Source organism: Watersipora subatra, chromosome 6 (assembly GCF_963576615.1).
Source record: "Watersipora subatra chromosome 6, tzWatSuba1.1, whole genome shotgun sequence".
Classification (NCBI taxonomy): domain Eukaryota; kingdom Metazoa; phylum Bryozoa; class Gymnolaemata; order Cheilostomatida; family Watersiporidae; genus Watersipora; species Watersipora subatra.
In genome coordinates, this window is record NC_088713.1 from 46,611,445 (window position 1) to 46,629,056 (window position 17,612).

The window sequence follows — 17,612 nt, forward strand, 5'->3', positions numbered from 1 at the left end:
TACCAGTTGTATGTGTTTGTGTTCCTCAGGCTGTACTAGCAGATTAGGCGGGTACATTTATTTATATAATATATTATATATAAATATATTATTATATAATGTTATATTATCATTATAGTATTATTATACAATATTATAATATACAAATATATAATATATATTTATATATAATAATATTGTCATTTATTTTCATATCAGTTGTTTTAACACAAACACGCGCTGCTAACATTTTAATAATGGTTATGTAATGTTCCTAGAATTAATTCTGAACTATTTAGAAACTGTTTTTGTAAATGATATGAGAAGCCTTGAGCCTTGGAAAATGAGCAGTTGGCACAACTTAGACAACATTAAAACATTTTTAGCATTTGCCATAAGCAATTACTGCTATGATACGGGGTGTGCAGGTAGGTCTGTGTAATGTTTAATATTTTATTTATCTTGTTTACATATATAATGCTTTATATACTTTATCCCACGACCAAACGAGCGGGAGCGAAGTTTGAGTTTTTATGATAAAATGCATGTGCACACAAATTACAGAAATTATTCATAAACAACGTCGCAAACCCTTGTCTCGAAATCTCATCAACAAATTTAACTATCGTTTTTTAGAGTTATTAAAGTATAATAACGATACAAAACACATATAAACCTATTTAAATATGTTACCAAGTCTGTAAATTGTCAGTCTCTTAAAACTTACCCATCTGAATGGATTATACACAAATAGACAGATTTACTTGGCCAAAAATCGTTATTAAAACTTGCTAAGCCTTACTTTTATCAGAGTTAAGACCAGAAATTGAAACACCGAGCGACAGAGAATAGAACGATTAAGTCATGCGCGTTTCACGAAAAAATAACAAGCACATTTCACCAGTCTATAGCATTGTCAAATTGCCGAAGGTTTCTGTAATTAACGTAGGAGTACTGAAATCGTTTCATTTTTGCCGATTTCAAAGTAACTCACATTTTAGACACTGTAGAGTACTTTGATAATCTAACTGATGTCCAATGCAGTGTAAGTAAAGGAAATGACGATGATATTTTTTTCTAACGATTCTTATGAGATCATTACAATATTTATTATAAGTTTGGATGACTACAGAACAATGACTACGTAGTCCAGATTTTCTAAAAATCTATATAAATATCACAATTTCTTGGCATTGCTAGCTATGACATTTTAAAATGTAAACGAAATTGTGCATTGGTTTTATATTAATACTATATTAATAATATTGGTTATTATAACAATATCAGTGCATTTTACTTCTAATATTGGCCAATATTGCATTTCTTCTATTGCAGGAGGAGAGATATAAACATATAACCTTTTCCTTTCATTATTGCTAATTGTTGTATATAATAACACCCACACCCAGTACATTACAGCTACCATTGCAGATATCCTATTGCACTGCAGTGCCATTTGACTGCTGATAATGCATTTCTCAACCAGCAGTACCCTTTCTTTTTTCCAATATCTCCTTGGTCATACGCTGTTTGACAGTGGAATTTCTACTATATGAAATACCTATGTGTATACTACCTAATTTTATTATACTTTATATAAAGGTGTAATAAAATAAAAACCATAAAATAAATAAGGATGTATAAATATAATTGCAAATAATAAAGATGTGATAGCACGTTATTTCAACTCTGCTATCTTAAGGAAGGCTTTATGTGGAAACCCAGTGTTGTATCAAATTGCTTACTCAACTATGTTCCAAATTATCAAGTCTATTTGTAAAAGTGCCACATGCAGATGCATCGAGTAAAAAACTGACTGAACGACAGAAACAAACGAATGAGTATCATTTGTTTATATGTTACAAGCTATACATGACATGAGCCAAAGACAAGATACAAAAAGAAATAGAATAATATTACAACACTAATTTTTTTCAGACACACAGAGACAGAGGCAACAAGCAAGCAAAGATAATTGTCCTTTGTATAAACAGATTTCACTATTAGAGCTGACATGTTACGATGTCAGATGTCACATTAGCATCAAAAAATGTATATATTTAGTGTACGCCAATGTCTGGCTTTGAATTCTAAGCTGATATTGTTTCACCATCTAATGTTATTTGTATATATATATATATATATATATATATATATATATATATATATATATATATATAAATAAAGCTCGCTAGAATTAATGTAAGTTGGAACGACTGTCATTCAGCTTTGACATGGGAACGGAAGGATGCTGGTATGAAGAGGTCATGGTTTGGTAGGAATGGCTTGACTATCGGTTGTAGTCAAGCTATACTTATCTCACAAAAATATAATAGGTGGGACATACTTTATATATATTATTTATATATATTTCAATAAATATAATATAGAAATATTATATACAGTGTTTATTCATACATATATATGTACATATATATTTATATGTGTATGTAAAACAGTCAATGGTTATATTCCAAGAACTTTAGGAAGTTCTTTTGGTTCCTGTCAGCCATTTCAATCAAGTTTCATCATCATATCTACTGCTTGAGGATGTGATCCATATATCAGAATAACTAACCACTTGACTTTGTTTTTTTTTAAATATTCAAGTTTTAATTGGCAGTAATCTTTACCATGATAAGAGACGTGTCCATTCACGCAGATAAATCTGAAGTCAGGCTCAGAGCATCGGGAAAAAAATTGCTTTGCTTGAGATTTGAACTTGTATATGAAAGAATATCAACAAGCAGCACTACCAACTGCCCCACTGAACCAGTTTGCACTATCCTACAATAATCGTGCAAATGGTTGGTCTCAAACGTCTCAAACAATCACCAAAATCAATATCACAAAAATCCATACTGATTTTGATATGGTTCTTGCACAAGAATTAGAGTATTCAGTATACATATATTTGCATAATTACTGAAAATATATAAACCAGGTCTGATGAATACTGCAATAATGCAATAAAACAAATGCAATAACCTATAGGTTTTGAGAAAACCAGTAAATTAAAGAAAATATATGTAGAAGCTATTTAAAAATAATGCACAAATATCCAAACTTGACTTGTCACAAAGCGTTAGCCATCGTTGATGCACCGAAATATGTTTGTGATAGAAGGTATAAATATGACGCAGATTAAAGCTTAACATAAAATACTTCTGTAAATGCAAAAATTGAAATTTACATGAATAATTATAATAATTACAATTAACTTACAACTAGAATTACAAGATTTAAAAGCACAAATCATCTTCCAATGGCTGATACTGCAATTACGACCATTACGCATCAACGACCTTGACATGTTAGCAAGAGCTTTCTTGGGAAACCAGGTTCACTTTGCACTTCTTGATTAGAATTTGATCGTGTATAAATTGCATGGCTCCTATGAACTGGACGCACGCGAAGCCATGAATACTTACACTTGATCACTCTGCCATGAATGTGGGAACAAACTTGAGCTAGACAAATATGAACCTTCAAATAAAAGAGAAAGCAATAAGTGATAGAGTTCATAGAGGTTTTACTATATTAAGTGTAAATAATAGCAATATATTGAAAGCAATACTAGAGTAATAATAGCAATATAACTTTTCATCTTCTATGAATATAAACCTTAAAGTTGGTCTGTCTGTATGTCCTTTGATATGTCCAGATATAGTTATTACAATCTTGAAATTAAAATTCCAGATTTTGATGGAGTTGAACTCAGAAATTGCAACCACAAGATTTAAATTTACACGCTGTACCACTGAGCTATACAAGGCATGTTAATCCAACACATTACCACACACTAAAAAAAGTATTATTTGAAACTATATAAATTTTATTAACTCTATGAAACACAACGCATTTTCGTGTTTACAGGAATTTTACTATAATTGTTATGTTTCTGCACAGAAGCAATCAAATAGAGTATTAAATTAGAGGAATGTGGTTTATTGCACTCTCCAGAGACAACTGATTTGATAACAGAAAACCCAAGTATTTATATGTTTGGTCATAGAAAAGCGGTGTAAAAAGCTACCAGCATTATTAATAGCTATAATGAGACAGTACTATAATATTATTAGCTTGTATAAAGCTTTAGCTAAAAAGCATAATGTTTGTTGGCAAAGTACCAATAATACTTGGCACTTGCATGACACCTCCTCACTAAGCTAAAGGTTCTTTCTGGTTCTCTTAGACCTTCGGGGTTTGTCTCTGCTATACTCATCTCCATCAGGTAGACGAGGGTTGCGTGGTCTTCTTCTAGACGGAGGTTGCTCTGTTACAGTTGTAGGGGCTGGTAGTTGCAGTTTTGTCTCCTCTGTTATATCAGGTTTATCTCCAGGGTCTTGATCTTCTTCTGTTGAGTATCTTGGTCTGAGTTGTTCAACATGCCTTCTCCAAGTAGGTCCCTTTGGTACCACTTTGACATTGAGACTACGAGTTCCATATATCTTAGTAACAATGGCTGGAACCCATCTAGGTTGTCTGTTGCGTCTAGGTCCATGATACAAGGCATAGCATGGTGCTCCAAGATTGTAGCTGTGTATCTTGCTAACTGTCTTTTCTGCCGATCGGTTGACTTCTCTGGATTGATGAAACTGTGCTATGTGTGCGGGTGATGGCAATAGGGTGTCAATCTTGCATCTCATCTGTCTTCCATTCAGCAGCTGACTGGGAGAGTATCCTGTAGGAAGTGGTGTCCTTCTATAGTGCATCAGGAACTGTTGTAGTGCAGATTTAGGTGAGAGTGACGATTTCTTCATGGCTTGTTTGAAGGATTGTACTAGTCTTTCAGCTGCGCCATTTGTAGCTGGATGGTAGGGTGCTCCAGTGAGGTGAACAATGCTTCTCTCTTGACACCACTGCTGAAACTCTCCTGAGGTGAAGCTGGTAGCATTGTCAGTGACTATGGTGTGAGGGTATCCAAAGTGTGCGAATATCTCCTCTAAGATGTCTGTGGTAGCTCTGGTAGAAGTAGATGACGTCCTGTGTATGCATGGATACTTTGAGTAGGCATCTATCATCACTAGCCATTGGCTGCCCATGAAGTTCACTGCATGATCTAAGTGAAGACGACTCCATGGCTTCTCAGGTAGCATCCAGGGATGTATAGGATACTTCTGTGGAAGCTTCTGGTGTTCAGCACAGGCAGTGCACTGTCGGCTTGTCTCCTCTATATCAGAGTCAATGCGAGGCCAATAGACAGCAGTTCGAGCTAGCTTCTTCATTCTTTCCATTCCAAAGTGTCCAAGGTGAAGGATCTTTAATACTTCCTGTTGTAACTTGACAGGAATGACTACTCTGTTGCCATATAGAAGACAACCTTCAGTGATAGAAAGTGAATCTGAGGTCTTGTGGAAGAGTGACAGCTGAGTCTCCTTCATCTCTTTGTTACCAGGCCATCCTTCTGCTGTGTAGCGCATTACTGTGGCTAGTGTTGGGTCTTTCTTTGTCTCCTTTGCTAGAACATTGTAGTCTGTAGAGTTGAGCTGTTTTCCAATAGTGTGAATAGTGCATACTGTATCAACATCATCCTCATCTTCTCTTACATCAAACTCTTTATCAGGTCCAACTGGCAGTCTTGAGAGGACATCTGCATTTTGATGATGCTGGGTAGATCTGTATTCTATGGTGTAGTCATACTGATTTAGTACCAGTGCCCATCTTGCTAGTCTGTTGGCTGCTAGAGCTGGAACTCCTTTGGTAGGTCCTAGAAGTGTGAGAAGAGGTCTGTGGTCAGTTACCAAGATAAACCATCGACCATACAGGTACTGGTGATACTTCTTTAGAGCAAATATGATTGAGAGAGCTTCTTTTTGTATTTGTCCATATTTCCTCTGTGTGCTGGTCAGTGTTTTTGAAACATTGGCTATTGGTCTCTCACTTCCATCAGGATAACGATGAAATAGTCCAGCTCCCAGTCCAGTTTCTGAAGCATCACATGAGATTCCAATGTCAAGATCTGGGTTGAAGTGTGCTAAGACACTATCAGTTGATAGCATATCTTTCAGTTTGTTGAAGCTCTTTTCTTGTTCAGTGCCCCACTTCCAGGTCTCTCCTTTGCGTGTCAGTTTGTGCAATGGTCCTGTGAGTTGTGACAGATTGGGTATGAACTTGCTGTAGAATTGTGTAGCTCCTAAGAAAGATCTTAGCTGAGTTAAGTCTGTTGGGACTGGCATCTGTTGTACTGCATCTGCCTTCTTTCCTTTAGTGATTCCCTTTGAAGTGAGTTTGTGTCCCAGATACTCTATTGTAGGTTGAGCAAAACAGCACTTGTCTTTTCTACATCTGAGCCCTCTTTCTTCTAATCTTTGAAGAAGTCGACGTAAGTTTTGTAGATGGCTCTCTGCATTGGCTCCACTCACTAGTATATCATCTAGGTATACTGCTACTCCTGGGAGGTCTTGTGTCAGTTGCTCCATGATTTCTTGAAAATACCCTGGTGCTGAGCTTATGCCAAAGGGCAACCTCTTCTGTAGTAGTACTCCTCGGTGTGTTGATAGTGCTAGTCGTCGTTGACTTTCTGGTGCCAACAATATTTGATTGTAGGCATCTGCTAAATCAATCTTTGTGTAGCAATAGCCTCCACCTAGTTTTCTGATTAGATCTTCTGGTAGTGGGATAGGTTTCCTATGTGTTTCTAGCTGATTATTGATAGTCTTGGAGTAGTCTCCACATACTCTGATCTTCCCTGCAGCTTGACCTGTTGTAGATTTGCGTACAGGTACAACTGGTGTTCCATACTGGTTGAATTGAGTTGGTTCCCATATGCCTTTAGCTACACCTGCTTCGTATGCTTGGTTGAGCTCTTCTGTCAAGGCAATAGGAACTGGTCTGGGTCGGCAGAAGACTGGCTTTGTTGAAGGTTTGAAGTTTATCTCTAGTTCAAAGTTCTTGAGACAGCCTAGCTCGTCTTTGAATATTTCTGGAAATTCTTTGCACATCTCCTTACACTTGATTTGTAACCTCCCATCTGGCTGGTTCTCTGTGATTGTTGATACAAGGTTCTGTTGTAGCTTGTCATCAATAGAGATGCCTAGTTGCTGTATAGCAGTTCTTCCTAGTAGGTTGAGATCTTGTACAGCACTAATCACAAATGGTAGTCTGACTTCTTTCTGTGCATCCAATTGGGCAGTTAGCTCACATCTGCCAAGCGTCTCTATGAGATGTCCTGAGGCTGATTTGTAGTTAACTGTAGTAGGTTTTAGGTTTGGCTTTCCTAGCTTCTCCCATATTGATTTACAGATGAAGTTGTCACAAGCTCCAGTGTCCAGTTCAAGTGTGAAGTTGTCTCCCTCCAGTTTGATGTTTTCAGCAAGTTTCACCATCTTGGTTGATGTGCATTCTATCATCTTTACTGGTTTTCCTGCTGCAGATGATTTCTTTTTCTTGCATGCTCTTTCTATGTGACCTTGTTTAGAACAAAAGTTGCAGGTGGCTGCTTTGAATCTGCAGTCATCCGCTGTATGGTTAGTTCGGTCACATCTGTAGCATAGCTTTCCTTCCTTCTGCTTGTCAGGTGTAGAGTTGTTTTTCTGGAGTGGTTTGTATCTTGATTTCTGTTGAGCAACCTTGTTGACTTTAGACGAGTTTCCATAAACTGTCTCTTTGGCAACTTTAGCTGCTTCTTCTGTTTCCTGTGCTACCTGTATAGCTTTGTTGAAGTTGAGTTCATTGTCCTTGACCTTGAAGAGAGATTTGAGAACTGCTTCATTGTTTACAGAGCAGATAAATCTTGTTCTGAGAGCCTCATCTAATGGATCTGTAATGTCTATGAAGGCACATGTAGTTGCATCTTGACGAATTCTGGCAGCTAACTCTTGAATAGTTTCTCCAGGTTTCCTCTGCATGTCACTCCAATACTTGTAACACTCTCTAACGATGAAGCGCTTAGGGTCATACTGGTCTTTGAGAAATTCCAGTATTTCATCCATGTTGAGGTCGTTGATCTGCTTGGGTGTTGAAAGCTGAGCTGCCATATTACTAAGCTGCTTGTAGAGTGTAGGCTGTTGGTTGGTGAGAAAAGTGCCAGCAATCTTGTCTTGATGAATAGAATTTGCTGCAATGAAGGTGTTGAATCTGTCTATGTAATCTGTTAGTAGCTCTGCTGTTGGGTCAAAACCTGGGAAGGCTGGAACAGCGGTTGCAGCTGTTTCTTGTTTCCGTTGTAGGTTTTGTAGTAGTAGCTCCATCAGTTTCTTATTCTCCTCCATTCTTTCATCTTGCTGACGTCTGTATTCCTCTTGTTGCTGCTTGAACTCCTCATGCTGCTGTTGTCTATGCTCTTCTTGCTGACGTCTGTATTCCTCTTGCTGCTGTCTCTGGTCCTCCTGCTGCTTCTGCATTAGCTTGATCAGGTCTGCTACTTCTGCCATTGTAGTGGTGCAATTTTGAACAGTTACTCTTGTAATAAACTAGAACTCTTTGTATCGATTTTATCAATGATAAAATCTGAACAAAACTCTTTGTAACTGTTCAAAAGAGAAATTCTTGTCGCCAATTAGCTTCTGTTATGTTTCTGCACAGAAGCAATCAAATAGAGTATTAAATTAGAGGAATGTGGTTTATTGCACTCTCCAGAGACAACTGATTTGATAACAGAAAACCCAAGTATTTATATGTTTGGTCATAGAAAAGCGGTGTAAAAAGCTACCAGCATTATTAATAGCTATAATGAGACAGTACTATAATATTATTAGCTTGTATAAAGCTTTAGCTAAAAAGCATAATGTTTGTTGGCAAAGTACCAATAATACTTGGCACTTGCATGACAATAATAAAAGCAATATTTGTCTATTCGTCTGTCCAAAGCCACTGGTTTACACTATATTGACATGTGTAGGAGTTGTCCTTTTGACATTCATCGTCAACTATGTGCATTTTAAACCGATTAGCATCAATGAAGCAATCCGAAACTAGCAAAAAACTAGCCACGGTCAACTTTTCTTGATAGTTCACCGAGCACCAAAGACAGCCTGTACAGTATGCAAAATTTCAGCAATAGTGATTCAATGAGGCTGATATGTTCTGTATTTATTTTTGGGTATAGTAGTTGGGTGAGGCTAGTTTTTGCTTCGAGCACGTTGCAATAAAGAGACTCATTTAAGAAAAATTAAACAGGAACAATGAGAACACTTTGTCTCAAAGTATTCAGTGATGTGGATGGGTTGGTGATATTTTGAACATTGTTATTATCGACAATCACCAAAGTATTGTGACCTCAACGCCGAGATAATGTGAACCAGCCTTAAAAGGGGTATGAAAAAAAAAACTCCTTACACAGGAATTGAACTCAGGTATTCCGCCTAACCGACAGGCACACAAGCAAGTTCATCACTTCAGGCCCGTATTTCCTGGGGCGGCTGGCCGGCTGAGCCGCCCCAACTTTTAAGGAACTTTCGGCGGCCAAATACAGCCAAACTTGGATAACTCACATTCGAGATAAAAATTTTATCTCGAAGACTTGGTTAACCCGAACGGATTTGTTTGGTCCGTTCCCACGTAATGATAAATTGCTTTAGATAACTCGACCTCAACATCATTAACTCCAACATTTATTTGCCCAGCTTCTACGGGGATGGTTTTTACCGCTGCGAAATATCACTTCATTCTAAGCCATAGAGATGAACATCAACTTTTAGCAGTTTTTAGGCGTCATTATTATCATCATCGGTAAAATATTCTTGTTAACAACTTTTATAAAAATTTGCGAAAGGTTCAAGTTTTACCAAGCATCCGCTTGGCAATGGCCCATCGAGAGTGTGGAAACCTCCGGATGGACATAAAATCGGCAAAGGTGATCTTTGTTGAAACGCTAAAACAAAGATCTGTTTTTCTGAGCGTGTTAACTGCGGCCAAGTTTAGCCTATTTTAATCTGAAAACGTCTTGGCAGTCACATCACATAAAACAAATAAATCTCAAATAATAAAAAAATAATTATACTTTTCGATAAAAAAATTTAAAACTTTACGTGAGAGGCCCGGTTGAGGCTCTACATGAAAGAAATCTGTTGAGGGAGCTCACACTGCCCTCTCCAAACCCCCAGATGTTCATAACTAGTCGCTAAACAGTTGCCGCCCCAACTTGCAACCAAGGAATACAGGCCTGCAGTACTCAACAGCCTTACGAAGTAAGGAATAATTGTGAGCATAGATATTACACCTGATGAACTCTCAAAACATACAGTCCGAGTAACTATTGCAGAATATGAATTACAATAAAATATAAAAATTCATATAATTTGTATTAAAATACAATGTATATATAAAATATGAAAATATAAGATATGATGCTAAACTACCCTATGCATTTTCTCTTCGCGGTTTTAGTTTTGTCTGGTTCTAACAATTTTCAATTGATTTGAGTTTTTCTTCTCCAGTTTTTTAGTAGGCATGGCAGTTTTCTTTTGTTTTTCTATTTTTTAACCCAAAAGAAAACTGACTACAGCCCTTCAATCACCATAACAAATATAAACATAAAAATACTGACAGTTGCAAGCTTTTGGGCCTACAAATAGACAACCATTTACCCTGATATAGATAAATGGTCGTCTATTTAATGGTTCCAAAAAACTAGACTATCAACTCATGCTCTGGTTCAGCTTAGAAAGATAGGTATAAAACGGAAAGACCTAGAGCCTTTTTACTAAAATTGTATATTATCCATTCCGCCTTATGCTGCTCTAAGCTGGGTATCCCTTTGTATCGCAGACTGGTAAAGAAAGATTTACAAGCTTCCAAAAATTATATTTTAGATTATTTCTACTATATATGGACAATTACAAACTAGCATTTAAATGTCTTTAAAGCTGAGGTGTTAGCTGTATTAATAGATATTTGCTGCCTAAAATACTCAAATCGTATTTACAATCTTTCTGAACATCCATTACATTTCTACTTATTCAAAAAGTTCACTGCATCTTATACTAGACACCAAAGTGTTGCCGATTCATGTTATAGAACAACGCTATGCAAAAGGAGCTTTTCCTTTAGTGAGATCTTTAAGTAGAGTTTATGGTAAAGGTTTACAGTATAGGAGCAACTACTATATTTTTGTTTCTGTCCACGTCGGAAAACAAAGAAAACAATACTAGTTACAACTACTAGGTCGCACTCCTTGGCAACTTGATAGATGCTCTCTAAAACGCAACTATGATATGAATAGGTTACCAACCTGTTATTTATATTGCGTTTTTTTGTCGTGTTTTGAGAAAAAAACCAGATGTTATGAACTCATCACATGTTGTAATCCTCGGGAACAGTATTTTATGTGTTTGTGTGACCAGTTCTGCTAAAGTCATTATCCTGTCACTATCCTGTATAGCTGCATTTGCTGTTTAGTCAGTTAAACATACACACGTACACATCTTGACTTCTCACCTGTCTCCCATATTACAATGACTAATACATACTGCAAGTAATTTAACAGTTATCTAAAACACAACTATGCTATGAACAAGTTACCAACCTGAACTGGTCAGTAGGAATGTTCAACAACAGCACACAAGATACCGAGGCAAGATCATCAGCAGCCACAGGGGTACTTTTCTTGCTCCAAACCAGTGAAATAATTGTGCTCATGCACCTCAGACACTTGGCTAACATCTGCGCCTGCAAGGACAATCAGAGTTTGATGGAGTTGTGTTCTATTGTGATACTTCTATAGACGCAAATGAATGACACATAATGGCGCAGTAATGCTGTCGGGGTTATAGGTAAACACTAGACCAACATATAATTGAAAAATTCAGATTTATATACATATAATGAAAAATATATTATACATTTAACACTAAATTTAATTACAAGATTATTAAGTTTTTAAAAATTTACAGATTGCAGCAGCATCGAATGTTTCAACCACAGATAGTGTAAAACTTCTATTTGAGGGTCATTTATTTTAGTGCCCCTTTTATAAGAAAGCAACATCTAATAGAGCGTCACTTAAGGAGAAGGATTAAAAAATACAGAGCCACTCTTTAATTAAACGCCACCTCCATTTGCCAGCAACGTTGAAATTCATTATGTTTGCTCTTTACAAACCGACACTAGAAAGTGATCAGTAAAAAAAGATACTGATATCCACAAAACGATGCTAATAATGACTTGGCGAATGACTCAATAACAACTAGTTCTTTTATTGTTGTAGCATTGCCATGTTTTTACTGTTTTAGTGACGATGTACCGCAGAAGATCGATCATCACAATCTTCCGAACTACACTATTGTTAGAACTCAATTTGCCAGCATCGTTGAGATTAATCGTTTGCTCTTTACAAACCCACACTACCAAGTGATCAATAGAAGTGATCAATAGAAGTGATCAATAGAAGTGATCAATAGAAGTGATCAATAGAAGTGTCCACAAAATAGTACTAATAACTAGCTGGTTACATCAATAAAAATTAATTATTTTGTTGTTGCTGTAGCGATGCTATATCACTACTGTTTTAGTGACGGCTGTACCTGAGAAGATCGATCATTGCAATCACCAGTACTACAATTTTATTTGAAGTCATTAAGGTCTAAATCATATCAATTGTCTTCAATTTGGTCCGTAAGGTGGTTTACAATTTGACCTGAAGACTTTGAAGCATATTGATGAACAATGGTAATACTCTTCAGGGGCATTGTACAACGTAATAGCAGCCATTGTTATAGTATATTGAAGTCCTTTTTCTAACTAGAAAAGCTTTACAGTTTTATTTGAAACGTTGAAAATGAAAACATCGAAATAAATAATAAACGTATCTATCAAATGCTTCACTCAAAGTAGTTCCTTGTTTAACTTGTTCCGATACTTTGATGTATATGGAAACGGTGTAGCAAAAAGCTGGGGGTGATGAAATAAATGTCGATTCATCAGAGAAGAGTGCAAAATATAGGTAACAATAGCATAGCTTTGCCCATGAAAGGGCCAAGTTAATTTTACCAAAAATTTTGATGAGGTAGTCGGAAAATACAGCGAAACCCTCTATTTGAATTTTACCTCTAATAAAATGCCACTTTGGGAAGGATAATAAAAAATACAACGCAATGGGGCTCATTTAGAGGCTTTACAGTATTTATACGTATATCCAATGCCATCAAATTGATAAACTTATTCGTCATAGGAAAGCTTTTCAAAATGACCATAAAAGGAGATTTCATAACAAGTCTTCCTAACGCAACCATTTTAAGTGGAGAGTGGCAAAGGTGCATGTCGGTGAGACATTTTACGCTTTCACTAAAAACTGAGTTAAACATATTGGATCCTGGCAGCATCCTACTAGATGAACAGTGAGCTTTTGATTACTAACCTACAAATTCATAAAAATTATAGCATCTATAAATATGTGAAAATACAAATATCATTATTGGAGTCCTCTCTTTAAACTTTTTTAAAATGATGCATATATAGTTGATAAAACAAACTATTACTTTAGATAAAACACTTTATTACTATCAGTAATGAAGTGTTTTTATCTAAATAATAAGTTTTAACAACTTCAACTTGCTCTGATTTAATTATTTTATTCATATACATACACACCCACTTACACCCACTTACCTCAGAGAGATAAGTGGTGTGGACAAGTTTGCTGTATTTCCACCCTTCACAGAAATGCGAAACCAGAAACAAATAGGTTTTCTTGCAGTCTGGCTACTGACCGGTCTGAAAGCCGAGATTTTCGCAAAAGCACGTTTTTGACTTTACGAGCTTTCCTCACCACTAAGGATTTTTTGGGTTGTTGACGAAAAGCAGTAGAAAAGGACCCACATGAGTACACAGAAAACAAAAACAACTGTTTTGCCTCTTGAAACATAACTAAAAAAGATGAGGCATGTGTGATATGATATATATAGTATGTTTTTATAGGTGCAATTAGTTATTGTTGATAAATAAAAAATAAAATATTTATTAATAAATATTGACTTGAAAATAAAAAGAATCAAATGGTTTAAGAACCTTTACTCTAATAAGAGCAGTATCCGTCACCACTCTAAAAAAGTTAGAAAAAAGATTGCCTCTTATGCGTGTTGAACTCATACAACCAGGTTTTTTCAAGCCAAGCATACCACCCACTGCACCACTTAGCAGTAGCATAGTTGTGCACATAATCATTACATATGATCATCAGTGACGGTAAAAGGAACTGCCTGGGTACTAAAATACATATAAAGACAATCCCTATTTGTGCGTACTAATACAGGCTTTTTAATTTCCGGAAAGTAAAAAGTCTGTACATTGAAAACTGAATACTGCACAGCACCGTACATTAAACAGCCTATATTGTCTCACAGAGAAACTTCTAGGTTACAATATAGTACAATATGCATATACGCTATGCATAAAAAAGTGAAATATAATTATACCTGCAATTATAGGGTACAGTATAATGCTATAATATAAAATATATAGTATATTATATCATATATATTATATATATAGTTTCATATATATATTATTGCATACATAATACTATATGTTATAATATGTATTATATAATATAAAATTAATAGCAGTGGCGGATGGAGAGGCGAGGCGGGTGGAAAACAAAAGTCACACTCTTGTGCAAGCGCCATTTCTTGTGAAAGCAACCTATCAGTCAAGGTTGTCCTTTTTTGGACACATCAGACAATCAAATAAAATCAAGAAGTAAACCAACCAAGTGAAAGTCCGAAAATGTGGAAAACGACTACATACTCCTCGAGAACATCTTGAAAGTTATTATAAGATCATCCTCTGATTCATTTTTACAAATAAAGTGGTGTTAACTTAGCCTGTCGTGTTGTACACATGATTTGTTTCTTAGATTCGCCTGTATTCACTGATCAATCAATTATTACCAATTCATCACCTAGTACAAAAAATTTAATTTATGCAGAGGCTAGCATTTGTTTGTCATCCTATATAATCAACTTGATATAGATGCATTTAAATGTATATATAATAGAGGTAGTATTCACAGTCTCTTCCGTAAAAGTGCTCAATAATAAAATAGAGCAATTTAAAATTAAGTATGATGAAAGTTTAGTTCAGTTTAAACAATTTTATTACTAGTAGTTTTATAGTGCAAAGCAAAAATCAGATAAAATATATTTAAATGTATATATATTTATATACATATTCAAACATATATATTTAACATATATTATATATATTTTATATGTAATAGATATATATAATAAATACATGTATATAAATAAATTTATATATAAATATGTATATATAAAGAAAGATGATGTGCCAGGCTAATGACAACCGGTAGGCTACTGCATTACTTGTCCCTGTTCATAAGCTGTTTTTATAACGTGTGCAACACCGGTCATTTGGCTAGTGATTGTATCTAGCTAAGCAAAGCCTTTACCTAAAATCTGCTGGTTTTTATCAAAAAGTATACAAACAGTAAATTGTAACTATGAGTTCTGATTAGCCTGACTTGGCTAAAGTTGAACTTCCACAACATTTCTAGTAAATTCTATCAAAAAGTATTGGTATTTTTTATCATTTGTGATTGTTTTTGACATTTGAAGTGATCTGAATGCCAGGATGTTATAAGATTAAAATAAATAAAACTTGATCTGAGTTTAAATGTTCAGATCAATCGAAAATGGCCGACAGAATAGAGACGCGTAACGCTATAACTTGAGTGCAACAGCCTTTTGATATCCTATCAATATAATAACATTAATATCAGCTACTATATACAGCTATTATATCAGCCTGCAATAACAACTACTGCAACGATAACAACTAGTCATGTCATTTTGCATGTATTTTTGCTGAGCCTTTCTATCTCAATCAATTTTTGTCGATTTTAATCTTGAAACATCCTGGTAATCAGATCCCCTCAAACATCAAAAGCAGTTTCAAAGGATGAAAAATACTGATACTTTCTGATAAAATCTAAAAAAGCTTTTGGTAAGATTATCTTTGAAGACAGCGGCGAGCAGTATTTTACTGAACTTTTCTCTATCACCAGGAAATGAGCGATTGTGCATTGAGATTAGGCACTGTGGTTGAATACCATTGGTAGTTGCAAAGGGTTCCATTAACATTGATCTTGCCAATGGAATTTTCAAATAAATAGAACTTTACATTTGTTTTAAATAAATATTCATTATATTTTGAACCAATAAAGATAAAAGGATAAATACAAACAAGCCGTTAAATTGCCTTTTGATATCCTATCAATATAATAACATCAATAGCCTGTGGTATCAACTACTGCAACGATAACAAATAGTAATGTCATTGTGCTTGTGTTTCTGCTGAGCATTTCTATCGCAATCAAGTTTTGTTGATTTTAATCTTGAAGCATCCTGATAGTCAAATCACCTCAAACATCAAAAACAAACACAAATTATAAAAAAAACACCAATACTTTATAATAAAATCTAGAAAATTTTTATGTGAGATTGTCTTCAGGGCCAGACGCAAGTAGTCTCTAAGTGAACTTCCCTCTATCAGTAGGAACTGAGCCATTGTGCATTGAAGTTACACATCATTGTTGAAGATCATTGTTTGTTAGTTGCAGATGGTTTTATCAACATTGATCCTGCCAACAGAATTTCCAAGTAAATAGAAATTTAAAGTTTGTTTTAAATAAATATTCATTGTCTTTGAAACCAATAAAAATAAAAACTGAAATAAAACAATTTTCCAAAATGCAACCTAGTACAGCCCAGTGCCTTCAGCAATAATATTTTCAAATAAGAGTTAATGCATACATACAATCAAATTTTATCTAAAAATACTGTTTACACATAAAATCAGAAATGAAAATATTTTAATTTTATAACAATCACAATATTTGAGTAAAAAGAAATAGTTAAAAAAAGTGAAAATAAAATAGTTACAAGTTTAGACACTAAACTGTAATCTCCTGTGACTTGTTTCCATCTGAGTAGCTTCTGCCTACGAGGGAGGCAACTCTATTAAAAAAAACGAAGTGAACAACATATTAGACTACAGATTGGACAACGACTTAAAACCTAGTTACTTGCTTTACAATGCTGCTTCCATCATTTTTTTTAAATATATCTATAAACACAATTATAAACTACCCAATAAATATGTATTGAGTAGTTATAATATATATATATATTTCTCAAAGTATGTTTTTTGGCATATGTTGTATGTTTGTTTGCATTCCGGCTATAGATCTTAAAATCTTGATATTAAAATTTTGCATTCTGATGGATATGAACTCACAACCAATGCATCAACATCTTTCTAATCCAGTCACTCTACCACTAAGCTAGAACACCATAGTGATCAGATACATTTTCCGATACTGTATACACGATACGCTTGCTGATTATTTTAACCTTGCGCCTAAGGGCTACGACGCTCCTGTTAAAGAAATATTTTGAGATCTAAATATATGCAATGGGATGCTTATTCGTCTTTGTTCGTTAGGGCCAATTTACTCGGCCCAAAATATTGACAATAATTTATCTCGAATTTAAAATTTGGCGATTTATATAATTTGTAATTTGTGAAATCCTAATTCCAAATATCGATTAGCTCTAGCTGGACAATCGCTAAAAGGATGTTTGTTAAAATTTGACTTTGTGAAAAGGTTTAGAAAAGTCGTTAACAAAAATATTTTGCCGATGATGGTAAGGTAAGAATGACGCATAAGAACT